The 19,408-nt window shown below is 38.2% G+C and overlaps 3 long non-coding RNA genes across 6 annotated transcripts; all 3 read right to left on the minus strand.

Annotated features, from left to right (window-relative positions):
* Positions 1-527: 527 nt before the first annotated feature.
* On the minus strand, positions 528-2,381 carry LOC131642423 (uncharacterized). Of its 2 annotated transcripts, none has more exons than XR_009295892.1 (5): positions 1,985-2,381; positions 1,400-1,510; positions 1,174-1,240; positions 963-1,079; positions 528-861 (listed from the first exon to the last, which is right to left on the minus strand). It is a non-coding gene; the product is annotated as an uncharacterized LOC131642423 (long non-coding RNA). The 2 variants fall into 2 exon arrangements; XR_009295891.1 differs by having other exon boundaries at positions 1,602-2,381.
* Positions 2,382-9,683: 7,302 nt separating this feature from the next.
* On the minus strand, positions 9,684-12,009 carry LOC131642422 (uncharacterized). 3 transcript variants are annotated; one of them, XR_009295889.1, is made up of 6 exons: positions 11,612-12,009; positions 11,141-11,491; positions 10,556-10,666; positions 10,330-10,396; positions 10,119-10,235; positions 9,684-10,017 (listed from the first exon to the last, which is right to left on the minus strand). It is a non-coding gene; the product is annotated as an uncharacterized LOC131642422 (long non-coding RNA). The 3 variants fall into 3 exon arrangements; XR_009295888.1 differs by having other exon boundaries at positions 10,758-11,491; XR_009295890.1 differs by lacking the exon at positions 11,141-11,491.
* A 6,829-nt stretch (positions 12,010-18,838) lies between these two features.
* Positions 18,839-19,385, minus strand: LOC131642428 (uncharacterized). Its single transcript, XR_009295893.1, has 2 exons — positions 19,274-19,385; positions 18,839-19,172 (listed from the first exon to the last, which is right to left on the minus strand). It is a non-coding gene; the product is annotated as an uncharacterized LOC131642428 (long non-coding RNA).
* Between the last annotated feature and the right edge of the window lie 23 nt (positions 19,386-19,408).

Raw genomic sequence — 19,408 nt, forward strand, 5'->3', positions numbered from 1 at the left:
ATTCTTAAGTGGATTACATATCTCATTCATTTACATATTAGGTCATCTAACACTCATGCGTCATCCATTAATAAATCAGGTAAAGGGTCAAGGATCCTATTGACTTGGAAATCTCTATTCTGCATCCAAGGGCTATTCAAGGCGTTTACTTCACTCAAGCCGAAGCTAAGGTTTTAAATCATGAATATCATGGGAATTCTCTTTGACAAAATTCATCAATGAAAGGTTTCATTTATCTTCGAGAAGTTCTCAATACATTCATTAAGCCAAGGGCTCATAATTTGAACTGATAAAGGTGTGAGCCTAATTGGAAGATTCATCGTGTCCAAGATGCCGTCGTTATTTCAAATGTTCATTATTAGGTACGCAAGTTAACAAAGACTTGAGAATCGGAAACATGATTCCATTGAGAATTGAGGATTAAAGGTCATTACTATTGAGGATATATTCAAGGGGGCAAAATTTCAAGATTGAACCCATTGCAAGTACAAGAGAAAAGTTAAGATTTATTTGAAAAAAAGTCAACATCCATATAAAAAATCATATTACTCAAATTCAATCATCAAAAGTCATTACATATCCATTACCTCTCATTGCAAATACATTACAACAAAATTTACAAAAAAAAACTAGCATTATTCAAGTTCATGGCCATACCAAAAGTCCAAATTCAAACACAAATAAGAAGTTCATTTACAAGTTTCGATATCTCAACTATACAAAATTTCTTCTTAGCCTATTATTCCTAGTTCTCCCATCTATTTTGTGTTGGCCTCCTTTGATTAGTACATGTCTTTGCTTAAGCTCCAAGCCATATCCCTTCCAACCTTCTCCATATGTCTTCAAAGTAATAAACCAAAACTGTCATTTTCAAAATTGTTGCCATAAATTATGCATGCCAAAATCAGAGCTAATACAATCAGGAGAATTCAGTGAAAAGAAATGGAACTGTAAGTCTGTACCTTGGCTCACTGCACCTGGTACATCAACTGCCCCAAGCAGAACCGCAACAACCCAATAATTGTGTCTTCAGGCTCTCATCGAGTACCAATCATAACAGAGCGCTACTAACGCGAGAACTGCACTTCAGAGTTGTAATATTTATGATGGTTACTGTCGGCGGGACGTTAAATTTTCAAACCTTGAGAATTACAAGTAAACTCACACACTTACAATACCATCTTCAAACAACCAGCACCATTTGAATATAACCTAGCTGCCATAAGATTTTCATCCAAACCTGCAGCCAAAACGAAGGAATTCAGAATTCAAATAAGAGAAGCACATCGGTTCGGCAACAAATAAACAGATCAGTACTTATATTCATCATCATGTTCAATTCAAGCATAAACACCAGCAGATCTAACTATTGACAGTTCGTAATGGGGTTGCAACTCACCTTTTCGAAGCTAATTTGAACACCGATCCAAGCCTCACTGTTCGTACAGGCCACACGAACTTGCCGCTCCATCATACCGTCTTCAAAGCCCGAGCTACAATTCCAAACTTGCTACAAACAGCCACAGTCTAATTAATCGTCAAGTTATTACCGATCAAAGATACGAAGATCCAACTAAATTGAAGAGAAATCAATCACATACATGCTGCCAGTTCACGATTAATAATCAGTGCATACCCTCACAAGCTCTGTACAGAATCTCATATCTCACATTCAGGAAAATTGTCTAACTAACAGTTTGGTTTACTAACCTAGCTGCTTCATCAGTGTGTTAACAGTCATTTCACCCTAACTGTTTTTTATAACTGACTAACTAACAGTTTTATCCTAACCAATTCAACTACCTATTCATAACTAACTGTCAAAACCCCTTGGTAACTTTCAAACAGCTATAACAGAACCCAAACTAACTTTTCCTAACCCCTAACTGATTCTAACCACCTAACAGAGTTTGTAACTACCTCTAACAAACCTATAACCGAAAAAACAGAATTTGGAGCTAACAATAAGTGACTTAATCCTCACCTTTCATCCTCATAACCAACTTCAGATCCAAGGGTTCTAATCACTCCTCCCTCAACTGAATTCTCAACTCACCTATTTAAACCACCTTCTCCCTCAGTTTCAGCTCGGGGGGACCATTTTCTTCACCATTTCACAATCTTCATCTTCCACCACCTTCATCACCTCTCAACTTATACTACACGCTCTCCACCATGACTCTTGGAGCTTCAACCTCTGAAGCTCTAAGTAGTTGAGCTAAACCTCAGATAATCTCCCCGATTCATTCACCATCATCATCTCTGAACTCCACAATTCGCTTCACGATTTCTTCATCATCGTCACCGTTCACACGCAGCTTTCAACCTTCATTATCTTCAAGGCACACGTGCAGAATCGATTACTCGACATTCACAGAAGCAAAAATTCAAAAAAGAGAAAAGAGGAAGACGAAGCGGAAACAATTCAAAGCACGAGATTCATATAGAGGTTTACCTAGAGTTTCTTCCATTTGCTCGTGCTCATCTCTGTTTTGGCATCCCATCGCTCGAAATCTCTTCTCCGGTTCTCTCCACTCTCAGCAATCGATCGTCATTTCAGGTATGTCTCCAAATCTCCATCATTCTGCGTGCGCTGAATCATGTGATGTTGAAATTAGGAGTTTGAGACGTTTAATTCCTAGGGTTCTTCTAAACGCTTCGATTAGGTATTCATTGAATTTTGAACGGAGAAATTAGGATTAAGAATTAGAAGAGGAGGTTGTGACGGTGATTAGAAGGATTCACGGTGGCGTTTAGATTCTATTTAATCGGAGGAGAAGGATCGATCGACGCCGTTGCGTTTCAGCGAAAGAGGAGAGAATGAGTCTGAAGGGTAGAGGATGAACGAATCTGAATAGCCACATAACCCTATTTTCCCAATTTCATTTATCCTTTTCTATTATTAATTAATTTCTTTTTATTATTATTTTTTGTAATGACAAATGTGGATCAATTGTACTGGGCCATAACTGTTAGTCGCACCCCCTGAGGCCCGGTGTCACGCTTTGTTTTGGCTGAAGAGGCTATACAAATTTCTGCTGGGCCTGATCGCTGTTGCCATACCCCCAAGGCCCAGTGTTCTTTCTTGCAAACGAATTCTGAAATCACAACAAAAACAATAAGTCTTTGGGCCCCTGTTTGGGTCTGCGCCCAGCTTACTCTTCAGGCCCCTGATTCCATTCACACACCCCTGACTCTATATTTTAATTAGTAAATTTAGGTTTCTAATTAGATTTTTCTATTTTTTTTAGTAAATAAAATCACCATTTTTCCTATTTCTTTTAGATAATGAAAGTGCTTATTCTTTAGACCTTTAATACTAATTTTGGACACATATAAAAATAATCACAAAAACATTAGTTTAGGCTAACTCTTTTAATTCTTGTTTTGTTTAATTAGAATTCTATTTTCCTTCATATAAAAGTCATAGAAAATAAATAGGCTTTCAATCCATTTCATGCCATATTTTGACTTGTTTCTTTCCATGTTTTTTGTACCAATTTAGCAATATATTTTGAATCCTTGTTTTCATGTCTAGTTGCTATATTTCAAGTCATTTTTGGTCCAATTTGTTTGTATTGATATTGTATCATTTTTGGCCTATAATTTTGATCTCACTTGTAATCTCATTCCTTTAGATTTAGGACCTATAATATCTTCATAATATTAGGCTTAGTCTTTCCCTTAAAATCCTAACAATTAGGTATAATCATGACATTAGGCTAGTTATTCATTTTAGGCTAGTTTTCTTCTTCTTTTTCTTTTCAACTTTAAAACATTAACAAATAGAGATGCGAATCACATTAATCAAAGTGATAGAGAAATGAGTGGGATTCATTCCCTAATCTGTTTCTGAATCACTTAGTGGCATAGAAATGAGTGGGATTCATTCCCTAATCTGTTTCTCGGTCACTACTTAATGGGAGAGAAATGAGTGAGATTCATTCCCTAATCTGTTTCTCGAACATTAACTAATGGGATAAAAATGAGTGGGATTCATTCCCTAATCTGTTTCTCGAACATTACATAATGGGATAGAAGTGAGTGGGATTCATTCTCTAATCTGCTTCTCGATCATTATACATTTTTATGTGATTCGAATCGCAAAGTAAATTCCCTTAAAAAACACTCAACCAAAAACATCTAAAACACTTAATAAAGGCTCAGACCTAAACAAAGCAATGAAGTGGTGCGAAGCCTTGTATTGGGTTTTGTTCATCATGGAATTACATCTAAAAGACACAAACCAATTTTCTCTCTTCTCTCTCTTGCCTCCGAGGCATTCTTTCTCTTGCCTCCGAGGCATTCTTTAATCGGACACGTTATTTCCGCTCCATTCCCAGCTTAAGACTCCAGAGGTCGAGCAGCGGAGTGCGAATGTAACTTCGTCCACTAAAAAACACAAAAACAAACAAAAACTAAAGAGCCGAACTACGGCGCTCTGATTCCTGAAAAGGATACGTAGGCATTAGGTCGCGGGGCCTAAGCGAGCACGACTATTTATAAACCTTATTTTCCCCTTATTTCTTTTTTCATTTGCATGCATTCCCTTAGTAATTAAGCCTTAGATTTATACACCCTTAGAATAGAACAAACATAAGTGGATCCTATGGAGTACCACAGACGTGAGGGGTGCTAATACCTTCCCCTCGCGTAACCGACTTCTTACCCGATCTCTGGTCGCAAGACCTTTTCTTATCCTTTCTTTATTCCAGGTTTTCTGATATTCCTTTCCCTCTTTGGGATAAATATATTAGTGGCGACTCTGTTCATTTTTCGCGAGCGTGCGACAGCTGGCGACTCTGCTGGGGAACTAGCTTAGTCGATCCTAGCTTTTGTTTGTTTTCTTTCCTTTGGGTGTTTATTTATTGTTTTATTGCTTTACTGCTTTATTGCTTTATTGCTTTATTTCTTTATGCCTTGCATTTTATTTTCATATACTATGATTATTATTATGCTGTTCTGTTGGGATGGGATGTTACTGATTTGAGGTAAAAGGCCCAATACCCAGGCCAGAGTGTTACTTAGGCTACCTAGGATTGAGTGGATAGTCATGACACCAACAGAATGTCAGGTTCTGTTGATTGTGATCATGAGACCCACGACCAGTTGAGGTTCAAATGGGATACCATTGTTGGCATGTATTTGTAACAATGATGGTGTTTCAAGAGAACTGTTAACGCTGGAGACCTTTTAACCTACCTTATACTAGATCCTACCTGTGAGAGGGGTTGGGAAATTTTGTTTTGCAGGAAAACATACCTCCATCCCACCCTATGCCCATTCATACTATCTATCATAATCAACGTCGAACCTCTGAATCTGGAAGGTTCGACCTTATTTGACTTATGCAAAGGTTATGTATCCTGAATCAACGTCGAACCTCTGAATCTGGAAGATTCGACCATCTTTGACTTATACAGAAGTTCTACATCAGTTATCTATCAGAATCAATCAACGTCGAACCTCTGAATCTGGGGGGTTCGACCATCTTTGACTTATGCACCGCCTAGTTATCAAGAATGCAACGTCGAACCTCTGAATCTAGAGGATTCGACCATATCTTATTGACCATGAGAAGTTATTATCACAAGAGGCCTTGATCCTTGATCCTGATTCCTACTGCATTTGCATCATCATTAACATTTTTGCATTCATGCATATGCATCCATGGTTACCAAGACTCTTACCTTCTTCATCTCCATCAGATCATACAAGACGATTCCTCGACACCAATATTTAACAAGAGCTCACCGACAAAGAATCATGGGGAATTACAAAAAAAATCAAGCTACTATCTAAGGACCCCACGCCTCCTCATGAGGGTACCTTCCACCAAAGGAGCCTAAAGACTTTGTGTTTGTCAGAGAACATTTCATTTGCATCAGAATAAGGCCAAGCTTGCCATTGTATAGATTCCTTCAGTATTTTCAATTGTATTACTTTTGTTGTTATCAAGTACTTCTCATTGTAAGAAACTCATTCTGTTTGAATAAATAAAAATAATGCAATATACATGTTTTTCTCAAATCATTCCATTCTTGTCATTATGTTCATTGATACTTCAACTCATTTGACTAAAGCAACTAAAAAAGGAGAATGATGAAAAATCAAAAACACATGAACTACTAACTGTATGCTTTTGGAACAAAGATCCTGCTGACGATGTACAGGCATTGTTTCAATTCCTAAACACCGGAGTTATAAGGGAGTGAAACCTTCGTCAACCCCTTTGAGCCTAAGGAGTAGTAGTTTCTTTTCAAAAAAAAAAAATACAAAACCCTCAATTTTAACCAGGGGCAGGGTAGTCTTCAGCTAGTGCAACCGAGCGCTCAACTTTCAGGTATTCCATCGGAGGATCCACCATATTCCATCTCTCACAACAAAAGAAGAAGAACACAATCCACAATGGATGTCTCTCATTCACCAAGAACAAGGTAGTCACAACCTTTTCTTCAAGTCAATCACAAAAGTCATACAACTTGTTCCCGAACGAAACATAAAAGAAAAAAAGAAAGTATGAATCATGAAAAAAAATAATAATAAAAGGAAACAATAGCCCGCTAAGTCAAAAAGAAAGGAAAACTTTGAAGCAAATGACTTAGGCAAAAATTAGGGCATATCCTGCTGGACAACGAAAACCAAAATCAAAAGAAACTTTCTGTCCAGGCAAAAGTTAGGGAAATCAAAAGAAAAGAACAAGAACAAGAACAAAAATCCTCCAAGGGACAAGTTGTTATGACCATCAACAAAAGCGCTAAAGGGTGACTGCCACCTCCATCAAAGCTATAAAAGATCCTCATCCATCACAATCCTCCCTGAAAGACGAATACTCATGTCGAACTAGCTGAACGTAGGACTGGAGAACATCACGAAGAAGGGGTGGGTTAAGTAGAACTTGAGCCTTTATCCTTTGTTTCTCAAACCGTGAACCCGGCCACGTTACAACCCTCAAAAGTCCTAATTGAAGCAGGGTTCGTTCTAAAAGCATACAAACTGTAAAATCATGTCCAACTGACTCCCACTGTTGTTGTGTCATTTTTGCTAGTATCAGTACAAAATTTTGACAAATAAAAACTTTTCTTTGAGATTAACATGTGCATTGCATTCTCATTATCTTTTTCAAAACAGAATTGTCTCTAATCTAAAAGCAACTATTTGATACCAAGGAAAGTTCAACATTGAAATCCCATCGAGTAATCTTACAAAAGCAAAGGTTGGTCATCCACTGAGCAAATATCTGAAGTATCCACTTGGTGGAATAATTCCTTTCAATCTGGGGCATTCATTCCATGATCAACACTGGGGCAGACCATTATAAAATCTCCATGATTCAAGCACATCAAAGTTCTATCTCAAGAGATCTTACAAGCTGGGGCAAGCTAGTAACAATTCATTCCTTCATCTTCAATCAAGTGTCAGATATTGAGACAAGTGTCGAGGAGTCAAGCTAAACATCACCTCTTCACAAGTTCTATCCTTCAAGAAACAACCTTTCCGCAAGGGCATCCTCCATCAACTCCTTGTATCTTGGAAACAATCATCCATTCATAATCACACATGCATCATGCATATCATTGCATTCTCATTGGCATCTCTCCCAATAATCCAATCATCGATAAAGTAGGGGCATCCATTTTACCCTGATTCTCAAGCAGAGTTTCAGAACTCCACCTAATCTATTCCACACAAAGCAGAAACCCTGATCAATCAGTACACTGCATGTAGAATCCATAGCATTGCATCTCCAGAAGTGCATAAAATAAATCAAACATTGCATGTAAAGCATAAGCCAAGTTACTCATCAGACGAGGTCCCTATAAAGCATTCAATTGATATTCCACTGGATCACTCAGAGTTGCCATTGTGGTGTCATCTCCCATAGTCAATCATGTTCATCTTTCTTCAACCCAGAGTTGATGTTTTTGTGTTCAACCCAGAGTTGATTTTCCATTCATCTTTTAACCCTGAGTTAATTATATTTTCCCACTCAACCCAGAGTTGACGGTTATCTCTTTCTTTCCCACTCAACCCAGAGTTGACGGTTATCTTTTCTCCTTTTCCCACTCAACCCAGAGTTGACGGTTATTTCTTACTGATTTCTCTTTCCCACTCAACCCAGAGTTGACGGTTATCTTTTCTTCTATTCAACCCAGAGTTGATCCTTCCCTTTTCCCACTCAACCCAGAGTTGACGGTTATCTCTTTTCTTTCTCACTCAACCCAGAGTTGACAGTTATCTTTTGTCTTTTCCCACTCAACCCAGAGTTGACGGTTACCTTTCTCCTTTCCCACTTAACCCAGAGTTGACGGTTATCTTTCTCCTTTTCCCACTCAACCCAGAGTTGACGGTTATTTCTTATTGATTTCTCTTTTCTCACTCAACCCAGAGTTGACGGTTATCTATTGTCTTTTCCCATTCAGCCTAGAGTTGACGGTTATCCTTTTTCAATCCAGAGTTGATCCTTTACTTCTCAACCCAGAGTTGACAATCATCTTTCATTCAATCCAGAATTGATTCCTTTTCCCGCTCAACCCAGAGTTGACGGTTATCTTTTCTTTTATTCAACCCAGAGTTGATCTTTCTCTTTTCCCACTCAACCCAGAGTTGACGATTATATTCTTTCTTTCCCACTCAACCCAGGGTTGACCGTCATCTTTTGTCTTTACCCACTCAACCTAAAGTTGACGGTTATTCCTAATTGTTCATTTTTCCTCTTTCAACCCAGAGTTGAATTACCTTCTCTCAACCCAGAGTTGATGTCTATCTCCTGTTTCCAACTCAGAGTTGATGTTTTCCCTTTCCACTCTCAATCCAGAATTGATGTTCACCTCTTGTCCAACCCAGAGTTGACTTCCCTTTATCCTTCGACCCAGAGTCGACCCACTTTTCTTTTTCAACCCAGAGTTGATGTTCATTTCATTTCTAACCCAGAGCTAATTTGTTCAATCCAGAGTTGACACAATTTTCCTCAGTGGCGTTGACACCATTTCTTCCCCAGTGGATCTTATCTCTCATCAGGCAAATTTTCGGGTTCTCTTGGTATTTAATCTTCTTCTACCTCGAAGGATCGAAAGGCTAGCGCCAATCTCACCTTCAGGTTCAAGATGATTAAATAGGGGCAGCTGTTGCACCCCAAAATTTGCCCATCTAATTATTCTTAAGTGGATTACATATCTCATTCATTTACATATTAGGTCATCTAACACTCATGCGTCATCCATTAATAAATCAGGTAAAGGGTCAAGGATCCTATTGACTTGGAAATCTCTATTCTGCATCCAAGGGCTAATCAAGGCGTTTACTTCACTCAAGCCGAAGCTAAGGTTTTAAATCATGAATATCATGGGAATTCTCTTTGACAAAATTCATCAATGAAAGGTTTCATTTATCTTCGAGAAGTTCTCAATACATTCATTAAGCCAAGGGCTCATAATTTGAACTGATAAAGGTGTGAGCCTAATTGGAAGATTCATCGTGTCCAAGATGCCGTCGTTATTTCAAATGTTCATTATTCGGTACGCAAGTTAACAAAGACTTGAGAATCGGAAACATGATTCCATTGAGAATTGAGGATTAAAGGTCATTACTATTGAGGATATATTCAAGGGGGCAAAATTTCAAGATTGAACCCATTGCAAGTACAAGAGAAAAGTTAAGATTTATTTGAAAAAAAGTCAACATCCATATAAAAAATCATATTACTCAAATTCAATCATCAAAAGTCATTACATATCCATTACCTCTCATTGCAAATACATTACAACAAAATTTACAAAAAAAAACTAGCATTATTCAAGTTCATGGCCATACCAAAAGTCCAAATTCAAACACAAATAAGAAGTTCATTTACAAGTTTCGATATCTCAACTATACAAAATTTCTTCTTAGCCTATTATTCCTAGTTCTCCCATCTATTTTGTGTTGGCCTCCTTTGATTAGTACATGTCTTTGCTTAAGCTCCAAGCCATATCCCTTCCAACCTTCTCCATATGTCTTCAAAGTAATAAACCAAAACTGTCATTTTCAAAATTGTTGCCATAAATTATGCATGCCAAAATCAGAGCTAATACAATCAGGAGAATTCAGTGAAAAGAAATGGAACTGTAAGTCTGTACCTTGGCTCACTGCACCTGGTACATCAACTGCCCCAAGCAGAACCGCAACAACCCAATAATTGTGTCTTCAGGCTCTCATCGAGTACCAATCATAACAGAGCGCTACTAACGCGAGAACTGCACTTCAGAGTTGTAATATTTATGATGGTTACTGTCGGCGGGACGTTCAATTTTCAAACCTTGAGAATTACAAGTAAACTCACACACTTACAATACCATCTTCAAACAACCAGCACCATTTGAATATAACCTAGCTGCCATAAGATTTTCATCCAAACCTGCAGCCAAAACGAAGGAATTCAGAATTCAAATAAGAGAAGCACATCGGTTCGGCAACAAATAAACAGATCAGTACTTATATTCATCATCATGTTCAATTCAAGCATAAACACCAGCAGATCTAACTATTGACAGTTCGTAATGGGGTTGCAACTCACCTTTTCGAAGCTAATTTGAACACCGATCCAAGCCTCACTGTTCGTACAGGCCACACGAACTTGCCGCTCCATCATACCGTCTTCAAAGCCCGAGCTACAATTCCAAACTTGCTACAAACAGCCACAGTCTAATTAATCGTCAAGTTATTACCGATCAAAGATACGAAGATCCAACTAAATTGAAGAGAAATCAATCACATACATGCTGCCAGTTCACGATTAATAATCAGTGCATACCCTCACAAGCTCTGTACAGAATCTCATATCTCACATTCAGGAAAATTGTCTAACTAACAGTTTGGTTTACTAACCTAGCTGCTTCATCAGTGTGTTAACAGTCATTTCACCCTAACTGTTTTTTATAACTGACTAACTAACAGTTTTATCCTAACCAATTCAACTACCTATTCATAACTAACTGTCAAAACCCCTTGGTAACTTTCAAACAGCTATAACAGAACCCAAACTAACTTTTCCTAACCCCTAACTGATTCTAACCACCTAACAGAGTTTGTAACTACCTCTAACAAACCTATAACCGAAAAAACAGAATTTGGAGCTAACAATAAGTGACTTAATCCTCACCTTTCATCCTCATAACCAACTTCAGATCCAAGGGTTCTAATCACTCCTCCCTCAACTGAATTCTCAACTCACCTATTTAAACCACCTTCTCCCTCAGTTTCAGCTCGGGGGGACCATTTTCTTCACCATTTCACAATCTTCATCTTCCACCACCTTCATCACCTCTCAACTTATACTACACGCTCTCCACCATGACTCTTGGAGCTTCAACCTCTGAAGCTCTAAGTAGTTGAGCTAAACCTCAGATAATCTCCCCGATTCATTCACCATCATCATCTCTGAACTCCACAATTCGCTTCACGATTTCTTCATCATCGTCACCGTTCACACGCAGCTTTCAACCTTCATTATCTTCAAGGCACACGTGCAGAATCGATTACTCGACATTCACAGAAGCAAAAATTCAAAAAAGAGAAAAGAGGAAGACGAAGCGGAAACAATTCAAAGCACGAGATTCATATAGAGGTTTACCTGGAGTTTCTTCCATTTGCTCGCGCTCATCTCTGTTTTGGCATCCCATCGCTCGAAATCTCTTCTCCGGTTCTCTCCACTCTCAGCAATCGATCGTCATTTCAGGTATGTCTCCAAATCTCCATCATTCTGCGTGCGCTGAATCATGTGATGTTGAAATTAGGAGTTTGAGACGTTTAATTCCTAGGGTTCTTCTAAACGCTTCGATTAGGTATTCATTGAATTTTGAACGGAGAAATTAGGATTAAGAATTAGAAGAGGAGGTTGTGACGGTGATTAGAAGGATTCACGGTGGCGTTTAGATTCTATTTAATCGGAGGAGAAGGATCGATCGACGCCGTTGCGTTTCAGCGAAAGAGGAGAGAATGAGTCTGAAGGGTAGAGGATGAACGAATCTGAATAGCCACATAACCCTATTTTCCCAATTTCATTTATCCTTTTCTATTATTAATTAATTTCTTTTTATTATTATTTTTTGTAATGACAAATGTGGATCAATTGTACTGGGCCATAACTGTTAGTCGCACCCCCTGAGGCCCGGTGTCACGCTTTGTTTTGGCTGAAGAGGCTATACAAATTTCTGCTGGGCCTGATCGCTGTGTCCATACCCCCAAGGCCCAGTGTTCTTTCTTGCAAACGAATTCTGAAATCACAACAAAAACAATAAGTCTTTGGGCCCCTGTTTGGGTCTGCGCCCAGCTTACTCTTCAGGCCCCTGATTCCATTCACACACCCCTGACTCTATATTTTAATTAGTAAATTTAGGTTTCTAATTAGATTTTTCTATTTTTTTTAGTAAATAAAATCACCATTTTTCCTATTTCTTTTAGATAATGAAAGTGCTTATTCTTTAGACCTTTAATACTAATTTTGGACACATATAAAAATAATCACAAAAACATTAGTTTAGGCTAACTCTTTTAATTCTTGTTTTGTTTAATTAGAATTCTATTTTCCTTCATATAAAAGTCATAGAAAATAAATAGGCTTTCAATCCATTTCATGCCATATTTTGACTTGTTTCTTTCCATGTTTTTTGTACCAATTTAGCAATATATTTTGAATCCTTGTTTTCATGTCTAGTTGCTATATTTCAAGTCATTTTTGGTCCAATTTGTTTGTATTGATATTGTATCATTTTTGGCCTATAATTTTGATCTCACTTGTAATCTCATTCCTTTAGATTTAGGACCTATAATATCTTCATAATATTAGGCTTAGTCTTTCCCTTAAAATCCTAACAATTAGGTATAATCATGACATTAGGCTAGTTATTCATTTTAGGCTAGTTTTCTTCTTCTTTTTCTTTTCAACTTTAAAACATTAACAAATAGAGATGTGAATCACATTAATCAAAGTGATAGAGAAATGAGTGGGATTCATTCCCTAATCTGTTTCTCAATCACTTAGTGGCATAGAAATGAGTGGGATTCATTCCCTAATCTGTTTCTCGGTCACTACTTAATGGGAGATAAATGAGTGGGATTCATTCCCTAATCTGTTTCTCGAACATTAACTAATGGGATAAAAATGAGTGGGATTCATTCCCTAATCTGTTTCTCGAACATTACATAATGGTATAGAAGTGAGTGGGATTCATTCTCTAATCTGCTTCTCGATCATTATACATTTTTATGTGATTCGAATCGCAAAGTAAATTCCCTTAAAAAACACTCAACCAAAAACATCTAAAACACTTAATAAAGGCTCAGACCTAAACAAAGCAATGAAGTGGTGCGAAGCCTTGTATTGGGTTTTGTTCATCATGGAATTACATCTAAAAGACACAAACCAATTTTCTCTCTTCTCTCTCTTGCCTCCGAGGCATTCTTTCTCTTGCCTCCGAGGCATTCTTTAATCGGACACGTTATTTCCGCTCCATTCCCAGCTTAAGACTCCAGAGGTCGAGCAGCGGAGTGCGAATGTAACTTCGTCCACTAAAAAACACAAAAACAAACAAAAACTAAAGAGCCGAACTACGGCGCTCTGATTCCTGAAAAGGATACGTAGGCATTAGGTCGCGGGGCCTAAGCGAGCACGACTATTTATAAACCTTATTTTCCCCTTATTTCTTTTTTCATTTGCATGCATTCCCTTAGTAATTAAGCCTTAGATTTATACACCCTTAGAATAGAACAAACATAAGTGGATCCTGTGGAGTACCACAGACGTGAGGGGTGCTAATACCTTCCCCTCGCGTAACCGACTTCTTACCCGATCTCTGGTCGCAAGACCTTTTCTTATCCTTTCTTTATTCCAGGTTTTCTGATATTCCTTTCCCTCTTTGGGATAAATATATTAGTGGCGACTCTGTTCATTTTTCGCGAGCGTGCGACAGCTGGCGACTCTGCTGGGGAACTAGCTTAGTCGATCCTAGCTTTTGTTTGTTTTCTTTCCTTTGGGTGTTTATTTATTGTTTTATTGCTTTACTGCTTTATTGCTTTATTGCTTTATTTCTTTATGCCTTGCATTTTATTTTCATATACTATGATTATTATTATGCTGTTCTGTTGGGATGGGATGTTACTGATTTGAGGTAAAAGGCCCAATACCCAGGCCAGAGTGTTACTTAGGCTACCTAGGATTGAGTGGATAGTCATGACACCAACAGAATGTCAGGTTCTGTTGATTGTGATCATGAGACCCACGACCAGTTGAGGTTCAAATGGGATACCATTGTTGGCATGTATTTGTAACAATGATGGTGTTTCAAGAGAACTGTTAACGCTGGAGACCTTTTAACCTACCTTATACTAGATCCTACCTGTGAGAGGGGTTGGGAAATTTTGTTTTGCAGGAAAACATACCTCCATCCCACCCTATGCCCATTCATACTATCTATCATAATCAACGTCGAACCTCTGAATCTGGAAGGTTCGACCTTATTTGACTTATGCAAAGGTTATCTATCCTGAATCAACGTCGAACCTCTGAATCTGGAAGATTCGACCATCTTTGACTTATACAGAAGTTCTACATCAGTTATCTATCAGAATCAATCAACGTCGAACCTCTGAATCTGGGGGGTTCGACCATCTTTGACTTATGCACCGCCTAGTTATCAAGAATGCAACGTCGAACCTCTGAATCTAGAGGATTCGACCATATCTTATTGACCATGAGAAGTTATTATCACAAGAGGCCTTGATCCTTGATCCTGATTCCTACTGCATTTGCATCATCATTAACATTTTTGCATTCATGCATATGCATCCATGGTTACCAAGACTCTTACCTTCTTCATCTCCATCAGATCATACAAGACGATTCCTCGACACCAATATTTAACAAGAGCTCACCGACAAAGAATCATGGGGAATTACAAAAAAAATCAAGCTACTATCTAAGGACCCCACGCCTCCTCATGAGGGTACCTTCCACCAAAGGAGCCTAAAGACTTTGTGTTTGTCAGAGAACATTTCATTTGCATCAGAATAAGGCCAAGCTTGCCATTGTATAGATTCCTTCAGTATTTTCAATTGTATTACTTTTGTTGTTATCAAGTACTTCTCATTGTAAGAAACTCATTCTGTTTGAATAAATAAAAATAATGCAATATACATGTTTTTCTCAAATCATTCCATTCTTGTCATTATGTTCATTGATACTTCAACTCATTTGACTAAAGCAACTAAAAAAGGAGAATGATGAAAAATCAAAAACACATGAACTACTAACTGTATGCTTTTGGAACAAAGATCCTGCTGACGATGTACAGGCATTGTTTCAATTCCTAAACACCGGAGTTATAAGGGAGTGAAACCTTCGTCAACCCCTTTGAGCCTAAGGAGTAGTAGTTTCTTTTCAAAAAAAAAAATACAAAACCCTCAATTTTAACCAGGGGCAGGGTAGTCTTCAGCTAGTGCAACCGAGCGCTCAACTTTCAGGTATTCCATCGGAGGATCCACCATATTCCATCTCTCACAACAAAAGAAGAAGAACACAATCCACAATGGATGTCTCTCATTCACCAAGAACAAGGTAGTCACAACCTTTTCTTCAAGTCAATCACAAAAGTCATACAACTTGTTCCCGAACGAAACATAAAAGAAAAAAAGAAAGTATGAATCATGAAAAAAAATAATAATAAAAGGAAACAATAGCCCGCTAAGTCAAAAAGAAAGGAAAACTTTGAAGCAAATGACTTAGGCAAAAATTAGGGCATATCCTGCTGGACAACGAAAACCAAAATCAAAAGAAACTTTCTGTCCAGGCAAAAGTTAGGGAAATCAAAAGAAAAGAACAAGAACAAGAACAAAAATCCTCCAAGGGACAAGTTGTTATGACCATCAACAAAAGCGCTAAAGGGTGACTGCCACCTCCATCAAAGCTATAAAAGATCCTCATCCATCACAATCCTCCCTGAAAGACGAATACTCGTGTCGAACTAGCTGAACGTAGGACTGGAGAACATCACGAAGAAGGGGTGGGTTAAGTAGAACTTGAGCCTTTATCCTTTGTTTCTCAAACCGTGAACCCGGCCACGTTACAACCCTCAAAAGTCCTAATTGAAGCAGGGTTCGTTCTGAAAGCATACAAACTGTAAAATCATGTCCAACTGACTCCCACTGTTGCTGTGTCATTTTTGCTAGTATCAGTACAAAATTTTGACAAATAAAAACTTTTCTTTGAGATTAACATGTGCATTGCATTCTCATTATCTTTTTCAAAACAGAATTGTCTCTAATCTAAAAGCAAGTATTTGATACCAAGGAAAGTTCAACATTGAAATCCCATCGAGTAATCTTACAAAAGCAAAGGTTGGTCATCCACTGAGCAAATATCTGAAGTATCCACTTGGTGGAATAATTCCTTTCAATCTGGGTCATTCATTCCATGATCAACACTGGGGCAGACCATTATAAAATCTCCATGATTCAAGCACATCAAAGTTCTATCTCAAGAGATCTTACAAGCTGGGGCAAGCTAGTAACAATTCATTCCTTCATCTTCAATCAAGTGTCAGATATTGAGACAAGTGTCGAGGAGTCAAGCTAAACATCACCTCTTCACAAGTTCTATCCTTCAAGAAACAACCTTTCCGCAAGGGCATCCTCCATCAACTCCTTGTATCTTGGAAACAATCATCCATTCATAATCACACATGCATCATGCATATCATTGCATTCTCATTGGCATCTCTCCCAATAATCCAATCATCGATAAAGTAGGGGCATCCATTTTACCCTGATTCTCAAGCAGAGTTTCAGAACTCCACCTAATCTATTCCACACAAAGCAGAAACCCTGATCAATCAGTACACTGCATGTAGAATCCATAGCATTGCATCTCCAGAAGTGCATAAAATAAATCAAACATTGCATGTAAAGCATAAGCCAAGTTACTCATCAGACGAGGTCCCTATAAAGCATTCAATTGATATTCCACTGGATCACTCAGAGTTACCATTGTGGTGTCATCTCCCATAGTCAATCATGTTCATCTTTCTTCAACCCAGAGTTGATGTTTTTGTGTTCAACCCAGAGTTGATTTTCCATTCATCTTTTAACCCTGAGTTAATTATATTTTCCCACTCAACCCAGAGTTGACGGTTATCTCTTTCTTTCCCACTCAACCCAGAGTTGACGGTTATCTTTTCTCCTTTTCCCACTCAACCCAGAGTTGACGGTTATTTCTTACTGATTTCTCTTTCCCACTCAACCCAGAGTTGACGGTTATCTTTTCTTCTATTCAACCCAGAGTTGATCCTTCCCTTTTCCCACTCAACCCAGAGTTGACGGTTATCTCTTTTCTTTCTCACTCAACCCAGAGTTGACAGTTATCTTTTGTCTTTTCCCACTCAACCCAGAGTTGACGGTTACCTTTCTCCTTTCCCACTTAACCCAGAGTTGACGGTTATCTTTCTCCTTTTCCCACTCAACCCAGAGTTGACGGTTATTTCTTATTGATTTCTCTTTTCTCACTCAACCCAGAGTTGACGGTTATCTATTGTCTTTTCCCACTCAGCCTAGAGTTGACGGTTATCCTTTTTCAATCCAGAGTTGATCCTTTACTTCTCAACCCAGAGTTGACAATCATCTTTCATTCAATCCAGAATTGATTCCTTTTCCCGCTCAACCCAGAGTTGACGGTTATCTTTTCTTTTATTCAACCCAGAGTTGATCTTTCTCTTTTCCCACTCAACCCAGAGTTGACGGTTATATTCTTTCTTTCCCACTCAACCCAGGGTTGACCGTCATCTTTTGTCTTTACCCACTCAACCTAAAGTTGACGGTTATTCCTAATTGTTCATTTTTCCTCTTTCAACCCAGAGTTGAATTACCTTCTCTCAACCCAGAGTTGATGTCTATCTCCTGTTTCCAACTCAGAGTTGATGTTTTCCCTTTCCACTCTCAATCCAGAATTGATGTTCACCTCTTGTCCAACCCAGAGTTGACTTCCCTTTATCCTTCGACCCAGAGTCGACCCACTTTTCTTTTTCAACCCAGAGTTGATGTTCATTTCATTTCTAACCCAGAGCTAATTTGTTCAATCCAGAGTTGACACAATTTTCCTCAGTGGCGTTGACACCATTTCTTCCCCAGTGGATCTTATCTCTCATCAGGCAAATTTTCGGGTTCTCTTGGTATTTAATCTTCTTCTACCTCGAAGGATCGAAAGGCTAGCGCCAATCTCACCTTCAGGTTCAAGATGATTAAATAGGGGCAGCTGTTGCACCCCAAAATTTGCCCATCTAATTATTCTTAAGTGGATTACATATCTCATTCATTTACATATTAGGTCATCTAACACTCATGCGTCATCCATTAATAAATCAGGTAAAGGGTCAAGGATCCTATTGACTTGGAAATCTCTATTCTGCATCCAAGGGCTATTCAAGGCGTTTACTTCACTCAAGCCGAAGCTAAGGTTTTAAATCATGAATATCATGGGAATTCTCTTTGACAAAATTCATCAATGAAAGGTTTCATTTATCTTCGAGAAGTTCTCAATACATTCATTAAGCCAAGGGCTCATAATTTGAACTGATAAAGGTGTGAGCCTAATTGGAAGATTCATCGTGTCCAAGATGCCGTCGTTATTTCAAATGTTCATTATTCGGTACGCAAGTTAACAAAGACTTGAGAATCGGAAACATGATTCCATTGAGAATTGAGGATTAAAGGTCATTACTATTGAGGATATATTCAAGGGGGCAAAATTTCAAGATTGAACCCATTGCAAGTACAAGAGAAAAGTTAAGATTTATTTGAAAAAAAGTCAACATCCATATAAAAAATCATATTACTCAAATTCAATCATCAAAAGTCATTACATATCCATTACCTCTCATTGCAAATACATTACAACAAAATTTACAAAAAAAAACTAGCATTATTCAAGTTCATGGCCATACCAAAAGTCCAAATTCAAACACAAATAAGAAGTTCATTTACAAGTTTCGATATCTCAACTATACAAAATTTCTTCTTAGCCTATTATTCCTAGTTCTCCCATCTATTTTGTGTTGGCCTCCTTTGATTAGTACATGTCTTTGCTTAAGCTCCAAGCCATATCCCTTCCAACCTTCTCCATATGTCTTCAAAGTAATAAACCAAAACTGTCATTTTCAAAATTGTTGCCATAAATTATGCATGCCAAAATCAGAGCTAATACAATCAGGAGAATTCAGTGAAAAGAAATGGAACTGTAAGTCTGTACCTTGGCTCACTGCACCTGGTACATCAACTGCCCCAAGCAGAACCGCAACAACCCAATAATTGTGTCTTCAGGCTCTCATCGAGTACCAATCATAACAGAGCGCTACTAACGCTGAGAACTGCACTTCAGAGTTGT

The sequence above is a fragment of the Vicia villosa genome, unplaced genomic scaffold, assembly GCF_029867415.1.
Source record: "Vicia villosa cultivar HV-30 ecotype Madison, WI unplaced genomic scaffold, Vvil1.0 ctg.004993F_1_1, whole genome shotgun sequence".
Classification (NCBI taxonomy): Eukaryota; Viridiplantae; Streptophyta; class Magnoliopsida; order Fabales; family Fabaceae; genus Vicia; species Vicia villosa.